Below are 21,345 nucleotides of genomic sequence, written 5' to 3' on the forward strand. Positions count from 1 at the left end.
TTTATCGAAGAACCCTAGGAAACTTGTGGCTGCTGCTATGCTTTGAAAGAGAGAGGAGAATCTTAGAGAGAAATCTGATTTTTATCTATTCTTAAAAGTGAGGAAATGGCCAGCAACTTAGGGATTATAAAGGTCTTACTTTTCCCCACCTCTTAAGTTTTAATAACAGCCACTAATTTGTCAAATTGGTCCAAGTAGGTGATGCATCTGCTTGGAATTATATATACACAAAATGGGCCCTTTATGTACTCATCTTGCGCTGCAATCTTTCCCCTTTCTAATATTAAGCCATGGGTCAGAATTATACCCTTAATTTGGGCCTTAGTCTATTGGGCTCAAATAGTTGGACTTGGACAGATTGGTGTGAGGCCTCATCTCCATTCCCTTTTCCTTTTTATTTAATTTGGGCCTCAAGTGAGCCCACTAATGCATGAACTAATCTTTCCCATCTACCTAGCCCATTTGAGCTAAGCAAGTAAGTGCCACCTGCTAGCTTTATAAAGTCCAACAAGAACCTCAATTCTTTTATTCATTTTCCGAGCGTAATCTCCTTAGTTTAACTCAAAACTTATATACACTTGATCACCTTAACTTTTTCACTTACAGATAGCCCTTCGATCCAGAATTTAAATACTTCTAAAATTTGATGTTCACTCGATCGTGCAATATTGCAATGTACGGGAGTTACCCTTATAGCTTTTTTATTGTCACCATTCATCTGGGAAATCAAGTTCATTACTTATACCACCAAGCTAAATCAAGTTCCATATGTGTAGGACTTGTACACGTAAAATACGGGGTGTTACAGATGATATCCTTTATGCTATGATGAAATGTGCACGATTTTTCTTATGAGCTACATTCTCCAACTATTTCAAAGATGATGTTTAAAAGTGGCATATAGCATGGTTTCAAATAAAATGTCTCTTTTATGCATGTTTCAAGGATTTTTATGCATGGCTTCCATACTTGGTACTTTTTCTGTTAACCCCGTATTTCTACATTTTCTATAAGTGTAGGGTTTGGAGATATTGGATTCCATCCTCGTGGCTAGGACTATAGTATATCAAGAAGAAGAAGATTGGTGAGTCCTCATATTATTCGAGGGCTTGACCATATGTCCTTTATGTCTTTCTTTTATGCTTTAGACATTTTTGTAAGGGTCGTGTCCCTAAGATTGTATTCAAGAGTTTTATTAAAGTGTTATAGATGGTTTGAGACATTGTGTTATAGACTCTATCTCATTTTATAAAAGTCTTCGATTGTAAAGAAAAGTTTTAAATTCCGCACTATTTTCCTATGTTCTTATGTCTATGATTATGCTAAGGGCTTGTATGAGACCCCTTCGAGGTCGAGTATGCCGTGTTACGCCTAGGGGGTACCTCTAGGTTGTGACAAGGGCACCACCATGAGTGAAGCCTGCGTCTTAATTTGACTCAACAAAGGGAAACTTACCATGTCCAGACATAGTAAGGATTGGCAGACCGAGAGCTCTTTCTTGATTCTATGGGTGGTGGTGCATGGCGGTTCTGATTTGGTGGAGCGATTTATCTGGTTAATTCTGTTAACGAATGAGACCTCAGCCTTCTAACTAGCTATGCAGAGGTATCCCTTCGTGGCCAGCTTATTAGAGGGACTACGAGTTTTTAGGCTGCGGAAGTTTGAGGCAATAGCAGGTCTGTGATGCCCTTAGATGTTTTGGGCCGCACATGTGCTACACTAATGTATTCAACGAGCTTATAGCCTTGGCCGATAGGCCCGGGTAATCTTTGAAATTTCATCGTGATGGGGATAGATCATTGCAATTGTTGGTCTTCAACGAGGAATTCCTAGTAAGCGCAAGTCATCAGCTCGCGTTGACTACGTACATGCCCTTTGTACATATTGCCCGTCACTCCTACCGATTGAATGATTCGTGAAATGTTCTGATCGCGGCGACGTGGGAGGTTTGCTGCCCACGACATCACGAGAAGTCCATTGAACCTTTTTATTTAGAGGAAGGAGAAGTCGTAAATAGTTTTCCATTGGTGAACCTGTGGAAGGATCATTGTCGAAACTTGCAAAGCAGAACGACCCGCGAACATGTTTTAAATACTTGGGGGTGATGCACGCTTGTTGTGTGCCTTCCTCCCATCCCTGGCGTGCGCGCTTGCGAGCTCGTTCGGGCGACCAAAGAACCTCGGTGCGGAAAGCGCCAAGAAATACTAAAATTGACAGTCCTCCCCTTGAGCCCCATTCACGGAGCGTGTGGGGGAGAGGGATGTGTGCTTCTCTTTAAACACAAAAACACGTCGACGATATCTGTGGGGTGACCGTGTGCTGCTTAGGGCATTTATCCCTACCGGTCTATATGCGTTTGGTGTGGAAATGAAAGTGAATGGATTCCCACTGTCCTTGTCTACTATCCAGCAAAACCACAGCAAAGGGAACGGCCTTAGCAAAATCAACGGGGAAAGAAGACCCTGTTGAGCTTGACTGTAGTCCGACTTTGTGAAATGACTTGAGTGGTATAGTATAAATGGGAATCGAAAGGCGAATGTGAAATACCACTACTTTTAACATTATTTTACTTATTTCGTGAATAGTAAGTGGGTCACTGCCCCTCTTTTTGGACCCAATGCTCGCTTCGCGGGCCCATTCGAGTGGAAGCGAGTTTTGCTGGGGTGGCACATATGTTGAAAGATAACGCATGTATCCTAAGATGAGCTCAATGAGAACTGAAATCTCGTGTGGAACAGAAGGGTAAAAGATCATTTGATTGTGATTTCTAGTACGAATACGAACCATGAAAGCGTAGCCTATGGATCCTTTAGACCTTCGAAATTCCAAGCTAGAGGTGTCAGAAAAGCTACCATGGGGATAACTGCTTTGTGGCAGCCAAGCGTTCATAGCGACATAGCTTTTTGATCCTTCGATGTCGGCTCTTCCTATCATTGTGAAGCAGAATTCACAAAGTGTTGGATTGTTCACCGACCAATAGGGAACGTGAGCGGGGTTTAGACCGTCGTGAGACAGGTTAGTTTTACCCTACTGATGATAGTGTCGCAACAATAATTCAACCTAGTACAAGAAACATTATACTACTAACGTGCAGGTTTCCATCTCATGAGACACCGTAATGTGAACCCAACTACTAACGTGAAGGAACCCAACTCATATTCATATCCACTCGGTGCTAAGCATAATTCCTTTTATGAGTCATATTAAGTCTTTTCTTAAGTTAGGTTTATACAAGAATGCACTAGGCACTCAAACCAACATACATCATAATAGCACAAGATTCATTAGGGTGAGAATATCCTTCCAACCTTAGAATTATTAACATGTGAGTAAACCTTTCACATTATGTTTATAGTGTGTTAATGAGAATAACCTTTCATACAACACAACATTACTACCATAATCTTAACCTATCATGTGTAGTCATATCATATCGTACATAGTCATATCTTCATGGTCATGTACATTTCATGCATAATAGTATGTAAAGGTGCATATGAGAATTAGCCTTTCAATTGACACCATNTTCACATATATTGCATTTAAGGATCTTAGACCATATAAATCACATATCTAACATTAGTTCCATAGACATGGATACATTCATCATTCAAGTAGGTCATTCATAGCATGTAGAGAATTATATACTCATATAGAGGGATATGTGGGTAGGGTCCTTCCACAATAGCACTACATACAATTCAACATACCAACACTACCATGATCATAACATATCATTCATATTCATAACGTATCATAATTAGTCATATCTAGGGTTGTAGGGAAGAGGGACCTTATGTCAACACTACAATTCATATTGACAAGTAAGCACCTCCACCATAAGTGGATCAATCCATTCATACAAGAGATATATGATAAGTAAACTACTCCACTACAAGTGGGTCAACAAATCATATAATATAACTTAATCATAACATACCTTCGTAGATTGTCCTTCAAAGCCAAGAGTCAAGATCAAGTCTATCCTCTTAGATTTGGAACTTTAGGTAGAAGAACATCGTAAACCAACAATATAACCAATATGATCATAATCAAGTTAGTCTAGGTATAAAAGATTCATCATGATCAATTCATGTCCATGTGATCTAATCCAAGGAAATTAAACATGAAAATCATCAATCTTAGAAGATCACTTCTAACCCCTCAATTTGCCTCTTTATGAGATAACCTAGATCATGTCAATTTCATCTTAGATTCATAGGTTAATCAAGAATACAAGTATAATTATACTTAGATCATGTAATTACATCATAAACAACTCTAATTCAATCAATTAAATTAACTTCTGACCACATTCTTTGTGTTGAGAAAATCCATAGCTAAGGTTGGGGGAAAACTCATGGATTCTTTATATTTGAAGTTAAAATTATCTTAAATCAGTAATATAATCCATAAAAAATGTAAATAAATCTTTTAGAACAAATTTGAAAGGAATCCATGGGATTGAGTTGAAACCCTAGCTTTTGAAGATTTCTAGAATTTGAATCGAAAGCTTTTGAGAGGGCTCCATGGGTTATAGCTACCCATGGATGAAAACCACCATACCTTAGGTGTAGAAACCCATGAAAATACTAAGATAAATCCTCCATATTCAATCCCCTAGGTTTGTTTCTTCAATGGTATTCTTGGAGAGAAGAATTTGGAATGGAATGGGAATTGGGTTTTTGATTTGGGGTCTTGACTTGTGGTGAATTAATGAATTAGTTTGGGGTCCTATAAGTTTATATAGGTCATTAATTAACCTCCTAACCTACCTCCCTTAACCCCTACTTAATTAACTAACCAAAACACTAACCCTCAACTTAATTAAAAACTGCCAAAACTGGCAGCACCTACGCCCCCTCCACCTACGGACCGTACGTGGAGTTACTGAAAGTGGATTGCTTCGGTGGTTTGGGTATGCAACTCTAAATGTTGCAAGCTCCTAAAAAAAATCTAAGTATGGAACCACGACCTTGACCTACGGGTCATCACTCAACCTACTGGTCATAAATGGCCATCCGTAGGTCACAAGGGATTGCTTTTTGAGGATTGTTTTGGGGTTGTTTGCAATGTGCTGAAGGCTTAGTTTGGCCTACCCGCATCATCCGTGGCCTGCACACAATGGTCAACCGACGTCGGATGTGGCCTACTAGCATTGTCCGTGGCCTGCACACATCGGTCAGTAGACGTCGCACGTGGCCTGCCAAAATCAACCGTGTCCTACACACACCGGTCTGCCAATGTCGAACGTGGCCTGCCTATATCAATCAGCCGACGTCAGATATGGCCTTCCCCCCATTGTCCGTGGCCAGCACACAATGATCAACCGACATCGGACATGGCCTGCCAGCATCATCCGTGGCCTGCACACATCGGTCTGTCGACATCAGACGTAACCTGCCAGCGTCGTCCGTGTCTTGCACACACCGATTTGCCAACGTCAGACGTGGCCTGCCCGCAGCGCCCATGGCGTGTACACATCGGTCAGCCGACATTGGACGTGGCCTGCCCGTATCATTTGTGGTTTGCACTCGTTAGACGAGTAACATTGCACGCGATGACATTGTCGAGGTCTAGTCGACAACATGCGTATGCCCATACCGTACGAAAATCAAAAGAGTGTGAAACGCCCTTCATACATAATAACATACTCATCTATTTTCCATCATATATTCTCAACGTTTCCGCCTCACATGGTTTGTTCGTACCAAACTTCTTTACTTTTACGATTCGTACGATGTTGAAACATCTTTCATTTGTACAAATATGTACTCTATCATTAGTTTCACATGTTGAGAAGTGTTTTCGAGCATTTTCATTTCTTCCAACTTTTATTCATTTTTTTATAATTTATTTTTACGGTTTCTTATTTTTTAGGTCACATTTTAAAAATTAAAATTTATAAAATTGTTGGATTTGAGATTACTATATTTATTAGTGAATTTTCCGCGTTAATTTTATATTTTTTTGATATTTTTCCTATTTTTATTAATTTATTACTAATTTTTCAGATTTTTTTGGTAAATATAGAAAAATGAAAAAAATTGTTTAAAACTAATTTTTTACATATATAAAAGTTTGTGGAAGCTAATGTGTGCATATCTGGGTTGTACATGTTCATTATGATACTCTGGAAAAACGATGTCTACTATTGTCACATGGTCTTTTTTATTTTAAGCATATATAATGGGGGTAGAGGTGTTGGAGGCAGACTGAGGTGATGGCAGGTGTACGTCATGGGCATCCTGTGGGCTTAGTAGGCGTGCTGCGTGGGCGCTTGATGGCATGCATGGCTTGTGTGTGCTACGCCGTTGGGCACCTACTAAAACACGCCGGCAACGTGTGTGGGGTGACTGTATGCCGGTTAGGGTATTTATATCGACCGTTTTATACTCATTTGGTGTGGAAACAACAGTGATTTTGGGCGAATGGTGAGTTCTAGAGCTACTATTATGGCTAACTCTAGGGGTTACACGCATGGGGCATGTAGGCCATGTATGGCCATGCAGTATCGATAGGCCGGTGAGGGCGATGTTCGTGCAAGAATTTCAGTCTGCCTCCAACACCTTTGCAGTAATTAAATTCTCACCCCGACGGAGGCGCGCAACGACGGGGATTGGATTAGCCTTGCAACGAAGGCATCAACGTTGATACACGACATTTAATGTCGGGCGTCGGGGCGGTTGTTAGGCGTGCATCGATGAAGAAATTCACGTACGGCGCATAAGTGGTATTCGAGTTATGTGGTTAGGTTGGATCCTTGCTTCAAGCAGTGACAACCTAAGCCGCATTCCATCTGGGTGGCGGATCAAGCGCAATCTAGGCTTGTTGGATGTCGGTCTCCTGTGTTGCATACCTTATGCGTAGGCATTACTCACGTGCAATCGATTGCCTTTTTGCCCCTCGCATTCCAAGTGTGGGGTCAACCTAAAAGTCACTCTCGTATCCTATGCCTTTCTTACTTCATTGTGCGATGGCGTGGTCTGCGAGTGGCAGCTCGAATTATTGGATTCGATACATGCAGTGGGCATGGGGCCTTCACCGTCTCCTATATCCGCAAAACAAATGCTTCTTGCGAATGACGGCCGCACTCACTTTGGACCCGATCGAGCCCGAACGGGCGCGCTGGGCTCATGCGGCACGTGTGGTCATTGAGGAATGCTACTTGGTTGATCCTGCTAGTAGTCATATGCTTGTCTCAAAGATTAAGCCATGCATGTGTAAGTATAAACAAATTCAGACTGTGAAACTAAGAATGGCTCATTCAATCAATTATAGTTTGTTTGATGGTATCTACTACTCGGATAACCATAGTAATTCTTGATCTAATACGTGGAACAAACCACGACATGTGGAAGGGATGCATTTATTAGATAAAATGTCGACGCGGGCTCTGCCCATTATTGCGATGATTCGTGATAACTCGACAGATCGCACGACCATCGTGCCGGTGATGCATCATTCACATTTCTGCCCTATCAACTTTCGATGGTAGGATAATGTCCTACCATGGTGGTGACAGGTGATGGAGAATTAGGGTTTGATTCCAGAGAGAGAGCCTGAGAAATGACTACCACATCCAAGGAAGGCCGTAGACGCGCAAATTACCTAATTCTTACACGGGAAGGTAGTGACAATAAATAACAGTACCGGGCTCTACAAGTTTGGTAGTTGGAATGAGTACAATCTAAATCCCTTAACGAGGATCCATTGGAGGGCAAGTCTAGTGCTATCAGCCGCGGTAATTCCATCTCCAATAGCGTATATTTAAGTTGTTGTAGTTAAAAAGCTCGTAGTTGGACTTTAGGATGGGCCGGTCGGTCCATCCTAGGTGTGCACCAGTCGTCTCGTCCCTTCTGTCGGCGATGCGCTCCTGGCCTTAATTTGCTGGGTTGTGCCTCCGGCGCTTTTACTTTGAACAAAGTAGAGTGCTCAAAGCAAGCCTACGCTTGTATACATTAGCATGGGATAAAATTATAGGATTTCGGTCCTATTACATTCGCCTTCGGGATCGAATTAATGATTAACAAGGACCGTCGGGGACATTCCTATTTCATAGTCAGAGGTGAAATTTTTAGATTTATGAAAGACGAACAACTGCGAAAGCATTTGCCAAGGATGTTTTGATTAATCAAGAAGGAAAGTTGGGGGCTCAAAGACGATCACATACCGTCCTAGTCTCAACCAAAAATGATGCCGACCAGGGATCGGCGGATGTTGCTTTTAGGACTCCGCCGGCACCTAATGAGAAATCAAAGTTTTCTGGTTTCTAAGGGGAGTATTGTCGCAAGGCTGAAACTTAAAGGAATTGACTGAAGGGCACCACCAGGAGTGGAGCTTGTGGCTTAATTTGACTAAACACGGGGAAACTTACCAGGTCCATACATAGTAAGGATTGACAAAGTAAGAGCTCTTTCTTTATTCTATGGGTGGTGGTGCATGGACCTTCTTAGTTGGTGGAGCGATTTGACTGATTAATTCCGTTAACGAACGAGACCTCAGCCTAATAACTATCTATGTGGAGGTATCCCTTCACGACTAGCTTCTTAGAAGGACTACAGCCTTTTCGACTGCGAAAGTTTAAGGCAATAACATGTTTGTGATGCCCTTAGATGTTCTCAGCCGGACACGTGCTACACGAATGTATTCAACGAGCTTATTGCCTTGGCAGACGGGCCTGGGTAATCTTTGAAATTTCATAATGATGGGGATAGATCATTGCAATTCTTGGTCTTCAACGAGGAATACCTATTAAGCGCGAGTCATCAGCTCGCGTTGACTATGTCCATGCCCTTTGTACACTCCGCCTGTCGCTCCTACCGATTGAATGATTAGGTGAAATGTTTGGATTGCGGTGACATGGGCGGTTCGCTGCCCGCAATATCGCGAGTAGTCCATTGAACCTTTTTATTTAGAGGAAGGAGAAGTCGTAATAAGGTTTCCGTAGTTGAACCTGTGAAAGGATCATTGTCAAAACCTGTAAAGCAGAATGATCGGCGAGCACGTTTTAAGTACTTGAGGGTGACAAACGCTCGTCGTGCGCCTCCCTGTCGTGCCCCGCGTGCGCGCTTTCACGCTCATTCGAGGGACCAATGAAACCCGACACAGAAAGTGCCAAGGAATAATAAAATAGACAGTCCTCCCCTTGCGCCCCATTCGCGTAGCGTGCGCAGGGATGTGTTGTGCTCTTTAAACACAAACAACTCTCGGCAACGAATATATCTCGTATTAATGAAGAACGTAGCGAAATGCGATACTTGGTGTGAATTACAGAATCCCGTGAACCATCGACTCTTAGAATGCATGTTGCACCCGAAGCCATTAGGCCAAGGGCACTTTTGTCTGGGCGTCAAGCATCGGGTCACCCCTCACATGCTGCAAGGCATAGCACATGGCGAAAGTTGGCCTCCCATGCTCCTCGAGCGAGCGGTTGGCCTAAATTCTAGTCCACGTCGACGGACTTCGTGGCAAGTGGTGGTTGAAACTCAACTCTTTTTTTTTGTTGTGGCTACAACCTGTCGTGTGTCCTGATTCCCAGACCCTTCAATCGCCAACTAAAACGCTCTAACCGCGACCCCAGGTCAGGCGAGATTACCCGCTGAGTTTAAGCATATCAATAAGCGGAGGAAAAGAAACTTACAAGGATTCCCTTAGTAACGGGGAGCTAATTGGAAACAGCCCAACCTTAGAATCGGGTGGATCCATCGTCCGAATTGTAGTCTCGAGAAGCGTCCTCAGCGGAGGATCGGGCCATGTCCCTTGGAAGGAGGCGCCAGAGAGGGTGACAACGCCGTTGTCCCTGGACCATGCCACACGACGAGACGCTGTCTACGAGTCAAGCTGTTTGGGAATGCAACCCAAATCGGGCGGTGAATTTCATCCTAGGCTAAATATGGGTGAGAGACCGATAACGAACAAGTACCACGAGGGAAAGATTAAAAGGACTTTGAAAAGAGAGTCAAAGAGTGCTTGAAATTATCGGGAGGGAAGAAGATGGCACCCTGGTCGGATGTGAAACAGTGACGAGCTATTCTGCCGATCAACTCGGGGCGTGGACCAGCGTGGATTAGGGGGCGGCCAAAGCCCGGGCTCTTGATATGCCTGTGGAATTCCATCTCCTTGATTTTGGTAGGAAGCGCGTGCTTTAGGCATGCTTCGACATATGTGTGCTCCCCATTCGACCCGTCTGGAAACACGGACCAAGGAGTCTGACATGTGTCCGAGTCAATGGGCTAGTAAATTCGTAAGGCATAAGGAATCTGATTGGTGGGATCCTCCTAAGGGGTGCACCGCCGACCGACCTTGATTTTCTGAGAAGGGTTCGAGTGTGGCATACCTGCTGGGACCCGAAAAATGGTGACCTATGCCTAAGCGGGGCGAAGCCAAAGCATACTCTAGTAGAGGCCCGTTGCGATACTGACGTGCAAATCGTTCATCTGACTTGGGTATAGGGGCGAAAGACTAATTGAATCGTCTAGTAGCTAGTTCCCTTCGAAGTATCCCTTAGAATAGCTAGAGCTCAGGTACGAGTTCAATCGGGTAAAGCCAATGATTAGAGGCTCCATGGGGCAACACCCTGACCTATTTTCAAACTTTAAATCAGAAGGACGACGTGACTGCTTTGTTGAGCTGCACCATGTAATCAAGAGCTCCAAGTGGGCCATTTTTGGTAAACTGGACTGGCGATGAGGGATGAACCGAAAGCCGGCTTATGGTTCCAAACTGCACTCTAAACAAGATCCAACAAAGGGTGTTGGTCGATTAAGACAGCAGGAAGGTGGTCATCGAAGTCAAAATCCGCTAAGGAGTGTGTACCAACTCACCTGCCGAGTAAACTAGCCCCAAAAATGGATGGGCACTTAAGCGCGCGACCTACACTTAGCCATCGGGGCAAGTGCTAGACCCCGATGAGTTGGAGGGAATGCCGGTCGCTACAAAACCTTGGGCATGAGCCTGCGCGGAGCAGCCGTCAGTGTAGATCTTGGTGGTAGTAGTAAATATTCAAATGAGGACTTTGAAGGCCGAAAAAGGGAAATGTTCAAAGTGAACAGCACTAGCACATGGGTTAGTCAATCCTATGGGTCAGGGGAACCCCGATAGATAGCGCGTTTCACACGTACTCCGAAAAGGAATCGGGTTAAAATTATTGAACCGAAACGTGGCGGTTGACGACAACGTTAGGAAGTCGACAAACGTCGGTGGGAGCCTCGGGAAAGGTTGTCTTTTCTATTTAGCATCATGCCCACCATGGAATCGGCTTGCCGGAGGTAGGGTCCAGCGGCTGAAAGAGCACTACACATCACATGGTGTCTGGTCCGCTCCCGACGACCCTTGAAAATCCAGAGGACCTAATGTCGTCCACGCTCGGTCGTACTCATAACTGCATCAGGTCTCCAAGGTGAACAACCTCTGGTTGATTGAATAATGTAGGCAAGGAAAGTCGGCAAAATGGATCCGTAACTTCGTGAAAAGAATTGGCTCTGAGGGTTTGGCATGGGGGTCCTAGTACCGAACCCACTGGCTGTCCGTGAACTGCATGAGCTGATCTCGCGGAAATAGTGGGTCGCCGTGTGCCGGTCGAGAGACGGACTGGGAACGGTTCCTTTGGGGGCCTTCCCTAGGAGTCAAATAGCCAACTCAGAACTGGTACGGACAAGGGGAATTCGACTATTTAATTAAAACAAGGCATTGCGATGGTCCCAACGGATGTTTACGCAATGTGATTTTTGTCCAGTGCTCTGAATGTCAAAGTGAAGAAATTCAACCATGCGGGGGTAAATGGCCGGAGTAAATATGACTCTCTTAAGGTAGCCAAATGCCTCTTCATCTAATTAGTGATGTGTATGAATGTATTAATAAGATTCCCACTATCCCTATCTAATATCCAGCGAAACCACAGCCAAGGGAACATGTTTGGCAGAATCAGCAGGGAAATAAGACTCTTTTAAGCCTGAGTCTAGTCCGACTTTATGAAATGACTTGAGAGGTGTAGTATAAGTGGGAGTCGAAAAGCGAAAGTGAAATACCACTACTTTTAACATTATTTTACTTATTTTGTGAATCGAAAGAGGGGGACTACCCCTCTTTTTGGACCCAAGGCTTGCTTTACGGGTCGATCCGGGGGGAAGACATTGTCAGTGGGGAGTTTGGCTGGGGTGGCACATCTGTTAAAATATAACGCAGGTGTCCAAAGATGAGCTCAACGAAAATAGAAAAATCATGTGGATCGGAAGGATAAAAGCTCATTTGATTCTGATTTCCAGTACGAATACGAACCGTGAATGCATGGCCTAACGATCTTTTAGACCTTCAAAATTCTAAGCTGGAGGTATCAGAAAAGTTACCACAAGGATAACTAGCTTGTGGCAGCCAAGCTATATAGTGAAATTTATTTTTGATCCTTCGATGTCGGCTCTTCCTATCATTGTGAAGTAAAATTCACCAAGTGTTGGATTGTTCACCCACCAATAGGGAACGTGAGCTGGGTTTAGACCATCGTGAGATAGGTTAGTTTTACCCTACTGACGACAGTGTCGCAATACTAATTAAACCTAGTAAGAGAGGAACCGTTGATTTACATAATTTGTCATCACGCTTGGTTGAAAAGCCAGTGGCATGAAGCTACCATGTGCTGGATTATGACTGAACGCCTCTAAATCAGAATTCGGGCAAGAAGCGACGCATGCGCTCGCCGTCCGCTTGCTGACCCGCAGTAGGGGCCTTTAGCCCCCAAGTGAATGTTTTGTTGCCTAAGTCATCGCGACGAAAGCGTCGCGGTGACCGCCTTGAAGTACAATTTTCATCGAGCGGTGGGTAGTATCCTTTGCATAAGGCATAAATACACGACGGGGTATTGTAAGTGGAAGAGTATCCTTGCTGCCACGATCCACTAAGATACAACCTTTTGTCACTCCGATTCATCCTCCCCACCTTCCCCCTCCCCCAACCTCAAATCCAATTATTTCTAGCATTTCAAATGAGAGGTTTATGTCATGCTTGCATCCTTGGAAGGAAAAAAACCACTAACTGTTGAAATATAAGTTCCGAGAATAACATGGTCCACGAAATTTACTACTTTACTGCTATTTGTTGAACTATACGTTCTATGCCGATCAAACACTTGTTCAATAACGATGACTTATTGCAAGGTTTTTCATGACGTTGGTTTCATTTGTCATGTCTAATAACCTGTTAAGGGACTAATAACGATGTCGCTATAAGAGGTTTTTCGCGATATCTGGGGCGATTCTAAATCCAAGTAAGATGTCAAGGGCCATATGTGTCTATGTAGGCAACGCGGGCATTCCACGTCTGGGGCTAGGCGAGATCAGCCAAATCCTGCACGCATCGGATAAACGACGTCAGCCAATGGCATGCGGCATCAGTCAACGCCAACACGCATTAGAAGCGGCATGTGAGCATCGATCAAGCAACGTCGACCAACGGCAGACATCATCAATCAAGGTCTGCATGCATCAAACGTGTCATGTGTGCATCATGCAAGAAACGTCGGCCAACGGCCGGTGGCATCAGTCAAGGCTAGCACGCATCAAATGTGGAATGTGCGCATCGAGAAAGCAACGTCGGCAGGCAGCATCTGCCAAGGCCTACATATATCGGACGTGGCCTGTGCGCAATGGCAGGGCGACATTGGTCGTGGCCTGCGCACATCTGCCAGGTATCATCAACGATAGCCTGCGCGCATCGGCTAGGTGACATAGGTCATAGCCTTCCCACATCAGTCGTGGCTTGCATGCATAAGCCAGGCGAGTTAGGGTGTGGCATGCATGCATCGACCAATCAACATAGGTAGTGGACTGCCTGCAGTAGTAGTGACTTGTGCACATCGCTCAGTCGACGTCGGACGTGGCCTAGCCGCATCGTCCGTGGCCTGCTCCCATTGACCAGCCGACATAGGATGTGGCCTACTCGCATCATTCGTGGGCTACACACAATGGTCAACCTACGTCGGTCGTGGCCTACCAACATCATTTGTGGCGTGCAAACATCGGTCAGCCAACGTCGAAAGTGGCCTGCCAAAATCAATCGTGTCCTGCACACACCGGTCTGCCGACGTCGGACGTGGCCTGCCTATAACGATCAACCGACATCGAACGTGGCCTGTCAGCATCATCCCTGGCCTGCACACATCGGTTTGCCAATGTCGAACGTGGCCTGCCAACGTCGTCCGTGTCCTGCACACACCAGTTTGACAACGTTAGACGTGGCCTGGCCGCAACGCCCGTGACGTGCATACATCGGTTAGCTGACATTGGACATGGCCTTCCTGCATCGTCTATGGTTTGCACTCGTTAGACGAGCGACATCGCATGTGATGACATCTGCGTGCTCCAGACCCTGGCCTGTGGGCTCCCCATTCGACCCGTCTTTAAAAACGGACCAAGGAGTTTGACATGTGTCCGAGTCAATGGGCTAGTAAATTCGTAAGGCGTAAGGAATCTGATTGGTGGGATCCCCCTGAGGGGTGCACTGCCGACCGACCCTGATCCTCTGAGAAGGGTTTTAGTGTGAGCATACCTGTTGGGACCCGAAAGATGTTGAACTATGCCTCAGCGGGGTGAAGCCAAAGCATACTCTGGTGGAGGCCCGTAGCAAAGTGACGTGCAAATTGTTCATCTTACCTGGGTATAGGGGAGAAAGACTAATCCAACCATCTATTAGCTAGTTCCCTTCGAAGTTTCCCTCATAGTAGCTGGAGCTCGCGTGCGAGTTCTATTGGGTAAAGCCAATGATTAGAGGATTCGTGGGCCCAACACCCTTGACCTATTCTCAAACTTTAAATCAGTAGGACGGTGGGACTGCTTTGTTGAGCTGCACCACGAAATCAAAAGCTCCAAGTGGGCCATTTTTGGTAAGTTGAACTGGCGATGCGGGATTAACCGAAAGCCGGCTTATGGTGCCAAACTGCACTCTAACCAAGATCCAACAAAGGGTGTTGGTCGATTAATAAAGCATGAAGGTGGTCATGGAAGTCGAAATCCGCTAAGGAGTGTGTACCAATTCACCAGCCGAGTAAACTAGCCCAGAAAATGGATGGCGCTTAAGCTCGCGACCTACACCTAACCGTCAGGGCAAGTGCCAGACTCCGATGAGTTGGAGGGAATAGCGGTCGCTGCAAAACCTTGAACATGAGCCTAGGAGGAGTAGTCGTTAGTGCAGATCTTGGTGGTAGTAGCAAATATTCAGATGAGAACTTTGAAGAATGAAAAGGGGAAAGGTTTAATGTGAATGGCACTAGCACATGGGTTAGTCGATCCTATGGGTCGGGGGAACCGCAACAGATAATGCATTTCGCACATACCCCAAAAGGGAATCGGGTTAAAATTCCTGATTCGGGACGTGGCGGTTGACGACAACGTTAGAAAGTCGGCAAACGTCAGTGGGAGCCTCGGGAAGAGTTGTCTTTTCTGTTTAACAGCCTGCCCACCATGGAATCGGCTCTGCTGGAGGTAGGGTCCAACGGCTGGAAGAGCACCACATGTCACGTGGTGTCCCGTGCACTCCTGGCGACCCTTGAAAATCAAGAGGACCGAATGCTGTCCACACTCGGTCGTACTCATAACCGCATCAGGTCTTCAAGGTGAACAACCTCTAGTTGATGGAACAACGTAGGGAAGGGAAGTCGGCAAAATGGATCCGTAACTTCGGGAAAAGAGTTGGCTCTGAGGGTTTGGCATGGGGTCCCAGTCCCGAACCAACTGGCTGTCGGTGGACTGCTTGAGCTGATCCCGCAGAAATAGCGGGTCCCCGTGTGCCGGCCGGGGGACAGACTGGGAACAGTTCCTTTGGGGGCCTTCCCCGGGAGTCAAACAGCCAACTCATAACTGGTATAGACAAAAAGAATTCGACAATTTAATTTTAACAAAGCATTGCGATGGTCCCAACGAATGTTTACGCAAAAAGATTTTTGTCCAGTGCTCTAAATGTCAAAGTGAAGAAATTCAACCATGCAGGGGTAAACAGCCGGAGTAACTATGACTCTCTTAAGGTAGCCAAATGCCTCGTCATCTTATTAGTGATGCGTGTGAATGTATTAACAAGATTCCGACTGTCCCTGTCTAATATACAATGAAACCACTGCCAAGGGAACAAGCTTGGCAGAATCAGCGGGGAAAGAAGACCCTATTGAACTTGAGTCTAGTTCGACTTTGTGAAAGGACTTGAGAGGTGCAGTTTAAGTGGGAGTCGAAAGGCGAAATTGAAATACCACTACTTTTAATGTTATTTTACTTATTCCGTGAATCGGAAGCGGGGGACTACCCCTATTTTTGGACCCAAGGCTCGCTTCGCAAACCGATCCGGGGGGAAGACATTGTCAGGTGGGAAGTTTAGCTGGGGCGGCACATCTGTTAAAAGATAATGCATGTGTCCTAAGATGAGCTCAACGAGAATAGATAAATCGTGTGGATCAGAAGGATAAAAGCTCGTTTGATTCTAATTTCCAGTACGAATACGAACCGTGAAAGCGTGGCCTAACGATCCATTAGAACTTCGGAATTCTAAGCTAGAAGTGTCAGAAAAGTTACCACAAGGATACCTAGCGTATGGCAGCCAAGCCATATAGCGAAGTTTATTTTTGATCCTTCGATGTCGGCACTTCTATTATTGTGAAGCGAAATTCACCAAGTGTTGGATTTTTCACCCACCAATAGGGAACGTGAGCTGGGTTTAGACCATCGTGAGGCAGGTTAGTTTTACCCTACTGATGACAGTGTCGCAATAGTAATTTAACCTAGTAAGAGAGGAACCGTTGATTCACATAATCGGTCATCACACTTGGTTGAAAAGCCAGTGGCGCGAAGCTACCGTGTGCTGGATTATGAATGAACGCCTCTAAGTCAGAATCCAGGCAAGAAGCGACACATACGCCCACCGTCCGCTAGGGGCCATTAGCCCCCAAGGGAACTTTTTGTTGGCTAAGTCACCGTGACGGAAGCGTCGCGGTGACTACCTTGAAGTACAATTTCCATTGAGCGGTGGGTAGAATCCTTTGTAGAAGACATAAATATGTGACGGGGTATTGTAAGTGGAAGAGTGGCCTTGCTGCCACGATCCACTGAGATACAATCCTTTGTCACTCCGATTCCACCTCCTCACCTTCCCCCTCCCCCAACCTGAAATCCAATCATTTCTAACATTTCAAATGAGAGGTTCATTTTATGCTTGCATCCTTGGAAGGGAAAAGACCACTAACTGTTGAAATATAAGTTCCGAGAATAACATGGTCAGTGAAATTTACCAATTTTTCCTATTTTTCCTATTTTTATTAATTTGTTACCAATTTTTCAAAAGTTTTTGGAAAAAATTAAAATAAAAAAAATTGTTTAAAACTAATTTTTTTTTATATATAAAAGTCATTTGTGGAAGCTAATGTGTGCATATTTGGGTTGTACATGTTCATTATGATTCTCTGGAAAAATGATGTGTACTCCTGTCACATGGTTTTTTTTAATTTTAAGCTTATATAAGGGCGGTAGAGGTGTTAGAGGCAGACAAAGGTGACGGCATGCATACGTCATGGGCGTCCTGTGGGCTTAGTAGGCGTGCTGCGTGGGCGCTTGGTGGCATGCATGGCTTGTGTGTGCTACGCCGTTGGGCGCCTACAAAAACACGTCGGCAACGTCTGTGGGTTGACCGTATGGCGCTTAGGGCATTTAAATCGACCGGTTTATACTTAAGTAAAGACTTAATATGACTTCCAAAAGAAATTATGCTTAGAACCGAGTGGATATGAATATGAAATGGGTTCGTTCACGCTAGTAGTTGGGTTCCAAATACGGTGTCTCATGAGATGGAAACCTTTTATGCTAGTAGTCTAGGTTTCTAGTAGCAATCTCTCTATCCCATAACTATGTGCCCACATAGGTATATAGCTAGTGGCTCCACCTAAAAGCTATTATGTACGTTTTACCTTAGGCAAGTAGGATACCTCTTTTCGGTGTTGGGGTAGAACACCGGATTCCATGTAGCTCACATGGTCTATGTCGGTTAAGGCTAAATTTTCCTATATGATAAGAACATGAATTATGATAAGAACATAAGTTATGTACTATGGTTCCTCAAGAAGTTATACTTAGTGTGGATGGGGATATGAGACTTTATTCATGCATGGCACAAGTGGGCTTTGAGAGTGGTTGTGGTATGTTCGCTTATGACATGATGATTATGATTCAATGTATGCTTTATATGAATACGAACATGGACTATACTTATGACTTATTAATGAGCTTTACTGTGTGCGTGGGGTAATGGGACTTCACTTATACATTGCACAGGTAGACTTATAAGGAGGTTGTGTTGTGGTTTTCTTATGCTATGAAGATATATGAACTTATGTATGCATGATATGGATTGTTGCTATGAGTGAATTTTCTTACTACAAGATATGAACATGAATGTCTCCTTGTCTATGAGTGTTGGCTATGGATAAGGTCAAGGTATGTTATGTATGCTCATGGTGGCCTAGAAGTGATACTTAGTGTAGATAGGATTATGGGATCCTATCTATGCATTGGACAAGTCGAGCTTAAGGTTACTTATGTGATGGTTCTATTATGATGAGATGATCTTGGTATTGAATTATGTATGTGAACTATGTCTTGTGATGATTGTAGTATGCATTATGTTGTATTGGAGACTATGCTTGTGATTGTGATGATATCCTTTATGCTATGATGAATTGTGCATGGTTTGTCTTATGAGCTACATTCTCCAACTATTTCAAAGATGATGTTCAAAAGTGTCATATAACACGGTTTCAAATAAAATGTCCCTTTTGTGCATATTTTAGGGATTTTTATGCATGACTTCCATACTTAATACTTTTTCTGCTAACCCCATATTTCTAAATTTTCTATAAGTGTAGGGTTTGGAGATATTGGATTCCATCCTCGTGGCTAGGACTATAGTAGATCAAGAAGAAGCAAATTGGTGAGTCCTCATAGTATTCAAGGGCTTGACCATATGTTCTTTATGCCTTTCTTTTATGTTTTAGACTTTTTTGTAAGAGACGTGTCCCTAAGATTATATTCAAGAGTTTTAATTCAAGTGTTGTAGATGGTTTGAGACATTGTGTTATAGACTCTCTCTCATTTTATAAAAGACTTCGATTATAAAGAAAAATTTTAAATTTCGTACTATTTTCCTATGATCTTATGTCTATGATTATGCTAAGGGCTTGTACGGGACCCCTTCGTGGTCGAGTATGCTGTGTTACGTCTAAGGGGTACCCCTGGGTCATGACAAACTTGGTATCAGAGCATAAGATTTTGGGATGGTTTTAGGATGTCTCAAACCACGTCTAGTAGAGTCTTGTTCATAAATATGAAGCGCGCCACATTTATGAATAGGAGGCTATTGGATACTTATGAAACTTCATTTGTTCATTCTCCAATTCGTGTCATAGAGTTTAACTCCATAAGGTCTCTCTCTCATGTTCCTTATCCGATAGTCTTTAGGATATGACTACTCGAAGGGCTTATGCTACAAGGAGCGAGGGAGAAAGGTTGGTTGTGATGCCAATTATGGCTATGTGACTTGAGAGATTTGAGGTAATAGATTGTGATGTTGTCTTTAGTGTGAATGATGCTTTATAGTTGCCTTTATGTTATGACAAATGTTAAAAGAATTTGTGTAGTCTTACTTCTAAATGGGAGATAGTGTGCCTACTTAGCAAGGTGATTGTGAGGTTATGTTTAGTTGTTGGTAGAACCCGACTTAGTCATGATGAGTTTTGAAGTATGTTGATGGATTGGTTGAATAGGGTTTTGGAGTAATACCTAGAAGGGTTGAGTGAATAAAGTCCTCCAAGAAGGGTAGAAGTGTAATTCACCATGATTTAGAATCATCTTGTGTGATGGATGCGAAAGCTTAAGTGATGACTTACTCCAACCTTAGAATTCAAAGAAGTGATGCTTGAAAGATTTTGTATAGGTTTGATCCCAAGGGGTAGATAATGTGCTTAGATAGCAAGGTTGTTGAGTATCCCTAAGTTCATGAATTAGGGTGGCTCAAAATTCTAACCTTAAGAGGTGTAGTGAGCTTAAGAGGTTTAGTCCCGGTTTGGTAAGCTCATATGAGACCTTCAGTGGTGTTGATAAAGTTGCTTATGAGATAGAATTACATGAGAACCACTCTAAATTAGAAGTACCAATTAGGATCTTAGACCAGCAAGTTAAGAAATAAAGGAGTAAGAAAGTGCTCCCATAAAAATGTTGGGGAGTGCTATTGTAGTAAGGGTTCTAGTTGAAGGTGCTTATTTGGGAGGTCTAGGGCCAATGAGATGTCCCAATATCCTTATGTTCCCTTCTATTCCCCCTCTAGCTTAAGATGATAAATTCTCCTTGTCTCATTTCATGATTGTGGAGTCTTGGATGTTATATGTGTCCTATGATTTTCCCATAGAGTCACTCGTATTAACCTTAGTAGGGTTTGGGTGCATGGTTGATGGACCTCTATTGTTGTAGAGCCCGGTAAGGTCATAATGAGCTTTGGTAATGCTTTGAGTTTGTTGAAAGGAGTAGTATTTGAGGTTTTAGTAAAAAGGGGCTTACTCCCAAAGGGGAGATCATGTGCTTAGATTGCAACATTGATTGAGAGTCCCGACATCCTCATCCCTTTCTTCTATTCCTATTCTAGCTTGGCACCAAGAGTTCCATTTTTGGGCTTGTTTTATATCTAGGAGTCATGAGTGTTTTAGAAATTTCCACGATCTCCTTATGTTATGCATGTTTTTGAAAGATTATTGTTTTTTATAAAATGAGGTTTTCATGATTTACATGTTCCTCATGTTGTTGTGCATCTTAGTATGGTGATGGCATATTTGACTTCATGAGATGATTTGATGAATATGCTTTGTTATGCTTTTGATGAAATGTCCTTTTTGCTCCATAATGTTGTGTTGAGCTTACTTTTAGTTGGGAAAAGATAGTTCCTCCTATGATTATGTTATTGATGATGTTTAGAAGTGTTTGTATAGGCTCACTCCCAAGGGGGAGATGGTGTGCCTAGCTAACATTGTTGTTATGTGCTTATATGTTTCCATTACTTCTTGATATGAGGCATGTTCATGAAAAACTTGTGTTTTTGAAAGAAAATGAGTTCAAGTGAGTTGTTTTCCTCATATTGTAATGCTTTGAGTAAGGGTTGCCTATTTTACTTCATGAGAAGAATATATGAGTATGCTTTAGTTAGGAGTTGAGAAATTCCTCCTTGAATAAAATGCTTTTGAGAATTAATTGCATATGAGCTCCATGAGAGTATGTTGAGCATATTATGATTAAGAGAAGGAAATCTCTCCTTAAACATGACAAGTTTTGAGAA

The 21,345-nt window shown here is 43.6% G+C and overlaps 1 long non-coding RNA gene, 1 other non-coding gene and 1 pseudogene across 2 annotated transcripts; 2 read left to right on the top strand and 1 right to left on the bottom strand.

Annotated features, from left to right (window-relative positions):
* Positions 1 to 1,719: 1,719 nt before the first annotated feature.
* Positions 1,720 to 8,835, bottom strand: LOC125850208 (uncharacterized). The gene is made up of 2 exons (XR_007444757.1): positions 8,752 to 8,835; positions 1,720 to 1,829 (listed from the first exon to the last, which is right to left on the bottom strand). It is a non-coding gene; the product is annotated as an uncharacterized LOC125850208 (long non-coding RNA).
* Positions 8,836 to 9,204: 369 nt separating this feature from the next.
* On the top strand, positions 9,205 to 9,355 carry LOC125850209 (5.8S ribosomal RNA; annotated as a pseudogene).
* A 219-nt stretch (positions 9,356 to 9,574) lies between these two features.
* On the top strand, positions 9,575 to 12,924 carry LOC125850210 (28S ribosomal RNA). Its single transcript, XR_007444758.1, has one exon. It is a non-coding gene; the product is annotated as a 28S ribosomal RNA (ribosomal RNA).
* The last annotated feature ends 8,421 nt before the right edge of the window (positions 12,925 to 21,345 follow it).

This window comes from Solanum stenotomum, unplaced genomic scaffold, assembly GCF_019186545.1.
Source record: "Solanum stenotomum isolate F172 unplaced genomic scaffold, ASM1918654v1 scaffold15126, whole genome shotgun sequence".
Lineage (NCBI taxonomy): Eukaryota > Viridiplantae > Streptophyta > Magnoliopsida > Solanales > Solanaceae > Solanum > Solanum stenotomum.